Below are 4029 nucleotides of genomic sequence, written 5' to 3'. Positions count from 1 at the left end.
AAAGCAGGAGCCGAACGAGTTTTAAACATTTACGACTGTTACGGTAAATTGAAAAAATGCGCATCGATGGCTCGGCAAATTTGGGTCTGCGGGCTCGCTGCGAAGAAATTCGAAGTATTCTCATCTGGAGATTCTGGAAGACTTAACCAGATCCACGCACGCTTAATGTTCATTGATGGTAAGTACTGCGAAACGATTTAACAGCGAACGAAATTTCGCGTACTTTGGCAAAGTAATAGGTAAATTTAACCGCGAATGTTACGCTGGGGTGTTACGCTTATAGCTGCACACTTACCTGCATTTATCGCGCTCTGCGTATCAGATAATTATGGTCTAAGAATTATGGAGAAAGAATATTGAATTTGTAACTACGGCACGGGCTAATCGTCTCGAACGAGTCGAGGCGAAGAAAACTTAGCTCGACCTTTTGCAGCCGTGATATCGGTTCTGCGAATTTTCCATTAGATTAAAATTTTAACGTTCATACGTTCTGTAGCTTTTAACCCATCTCGTTATTTTATTTGCACATTAGTGCAATTTTAGCAGAATTAAAAGTTTTACTTATTAACAGTTTTACTTATTATAAATATCAAATAAATATAAACTATTTTTGTCGTGATAAAATATAAATGAAAATAAATTCTAATGATTTTGTAAATACAGGACGTGGATTAAATATTGCAATTTAACAATTTCGGATATATGAGTTTATTATATCTCGCTTTAATTATAACACAAATAAAGCAATCGATTATTTAACATTAAATATATATTGTTTATGCGGAAATTATTACATGAGAAGCAAGAAATTTTCAAAATAGCTTTAATAATAACGCAAAAATTAATTGTATAGTTTGACATTACATATTGGATAAAAGAGTTGATTGTATAGTTTGACATTACATATCCATTATTTGTACGAAAAAGATTATACGCGCGTGCAAGAAACGCTGCAGAATTTAATTATTTTTTTCACATACTGAAAGATTATTTTCGTCTGACATTAATACTATTTGATATTAAAAAAGCACAACCTAATCTCTTGAGTTAAATAAAATTTTGTTATTAACTTCCATATGTGTGTCAAAATATAAATTAATCCATTCCTGTAGTTAGTTTTAAAGTGAATAATATTAACGTATGGATTTAGTAAATAATAAATTAAATGTAAATCAAATTTAATACATTTTGAATTAAATTGTTTATCTCCATTGTTTTAATCTCGGTTTTAATTAAATTAATAATATGCTGAGTAGGAACAGTGATGATCTATAGAAATGATTATAAAAATAACTCAAATTGAACGTAATTTGATATTATGAATTTAACAGTATGACTCGTGTTCAAATTCTTTGAAAATATGTTATTTATAATTCTATACACAACCGCATAGACAACCTATCCACAGGTTCAGTTTAACGGCAGCTTTACCGGGATATGTTCGCCGATACAGAGTAGATCCAATATAGGATTAAATCGTCACGGAGTTAGTTATATGACATGAGGATATTCGCTCGTCGAGCTAGGATCGAATTATATCTCTTTTCTCGGTCTCTCATCCTCTCCGCTTGCAATACATAGTTGCGCAAATAGCTGTCTTTTTCTTTTTTTTTGTCTCTCATGTTAGTCTTAGAAATCCATTTCTTGTTACTCTTCCTCTATTCTCTACCCCTTTTTATTTCTTCTCCAAAGTTTATTTTTATTTTTTTCTTTTGAATTTTTTTACTTCATATCATCATTTTATTTTTCCTTTATATTATTTTTCTTATGTCCTTGTTCGTTTTCTTTACTTTTATTATTTTTGTATGTTTAAAGGACTTGTCATAGAGAACGATATAATAGACATTTTACTTTTCTTCTTTCTTTCTGATTCTCTGTCTCTTTTATTTTCTTAAAAAAGTCGCATTTGTCGACGTCGTCCAGAATGATGATGATAATACTAACAAACTTCACCGACTCGCGATTTCACAGACCTTATCGCGTTGTTGGACGTCTACCTGGAATCCTCATTGTATAATGACGATCTTCAATGTTCTTGTTTTTAGGATCTTTTTTCCAGCAGGCAAGAGAGATAAGTAAAATTTATTTGATTATAAAAGAGGAAGCCATATTTCAACACTCGTACGTTTACAATTCGAACTTGGATAATACAAATGTAGTAGTAGAACGAAGGTACCTTCAGGGTACAAATAAAATAAGGCTCAAGAATGCTTGAGAAATTGGAGAGCATTTTGCAAGCCTTTCAACTGTCAATCTACCAGTATCTAATTTCACTCTTCAAAACAATGGAGTATTATAGATTTCTTAATCTGAAAGTAATTATTCATAATTTTTTTCTGTCAGTGATGACACCGATGAGATACTATATCTCGTCGGTGGCAATGATGATCTACTTCGCGAGAATTTGACAATCCACGAGGAAGCAATTGTATTGGTATATTGTAGTGATCGTTATAAGAAGCAATCCCGGCTCCTCCCATTAAGGCCATGTTTACGCGGACAGATGGATCGTAAGTTGTAGAACATATTACACAATGTCATACTTTTGTCATATCTTTCTGCGATTACAACATAAAAGCGCTCCGTTTTTCACAAGAACGTGGCATCCCGCGCGAAGGTGAAGATGCGTCAGAGACCCCCTTAAGTCCGATAAATAATCGTTGCGAGATGAGACACGAGAGAGGAGAGGATCTTTTATCCTTGCTATCTAGACTCCTAAGAGCCTATCCACCTGTACAGGGGTGCCCGTGCAAACTCGCGAACGGCTTGCCATCCGGCGTGATTAAGAATTAAATATTTATGAGCACTCCGCATCAGCAGCTGTATCACGCTTTCTTCAGGGATTCACTCCCGTTGATAAGGCATTCTCGTTATGAATAGAGAACGAGATACCAGATAAGCACGCTGAAAGCGGACGAAAATAGGCTTTCCGTCGACGCTTCGAAAGCATCGAGCTCTTTCTCTTTCTTTTCATCCTTTTTTCTTTCTTTTGCCTTTCCTTACAATTCAGTGCAGTTCTTTCCGTAAAGACGATCCTTTGTGAGGACGTTTAAGAGACTCTTTAATGATGAATTTCACTGTGAATGATCTGACTCGTTCCATAAAGCAATGTGACGCTCATAGACGAGCTAGATAATCCAGCTCATTCGCGAAAAACAAACTTCAACTACTTTTTTTTTCTTTTTTTTTTATCAAGCATCCGCCCAAGCTGATCTTCATTAATCTGTCAGGACATTAACATGAAAGAATGAAAAAGGTGCATCTCGCGTGTATTTCGGTCACCTACATAATTAACTGGTTCCATTTACTTCCATTTTACTGCGCCTTTTATACTCGTGTCCACGCTTTTCACACACTTTTCTTTACGATCGCCTTACGGTAACCTCATGATTGATCTATCTCCGTTCCTGTTTACAATTCTTTAACCTGTCCTAGCAGGACGTTATAATAACTGACACTTATGAATACGATTTTATCGCAAAAACTATTACAAAAGATCTGAATGATTTTATGATAATTCATGTACTTTTATCTATTAATTTCTCAAAGTATATCTCTAAAAAAAGATCTAGAAAAATTTAAGTATAAATTGTATTTAATTCTTTATCATTTGCAATTTTTTTTAATGACTATATTTTAATAATTATATTTCATTTGTCACAATTTTTTTTAATATGTTGTGTATTAAGTAAAGTGAGAAATGTGTTATTTTATATAATTTAAAATGTATACATTTCTTAATTTTACTTTAATTTTCTTGATATCTCTCTCTTACATTATTTTAACACTTCTATTTTATATATCTTGCATATATTTTTACAATTTGAGATGATATTCACATATTTTTTAAGAATGCTAAATTATAATAAAACAGATAATTTTTTTTTAGTAAATTAATGCTTTTTAAGCGTTAACTCACTAAACATTGATTCATTAAAACTAAACATAATTAATTGATTATGAAATTGAACAGAAATCAATTCTTAGTAAGTACTTACAATTAGTGGTTCATTAATCTAACATCTCTGA

Source organism: Atta colombica, unplaced genomic scaffold (genome assembly GCF_001594045.1).
Source record: "Atta colombica isolate Treedump-2 unplaced genomic scaffold, Acol1.0 scaffold238, whole genome shotgun sequence".
In the NCBI taxonomy this organism is placed as follows: domain Eukaryota; kingdom Metazoa; phylum Arthropoda; class Insecta; order Hymenoptera; family Formicidae; genus Atta; species Atta colombica.
This window is presented reverse-complemented; position numbering follows the sequence as displayed.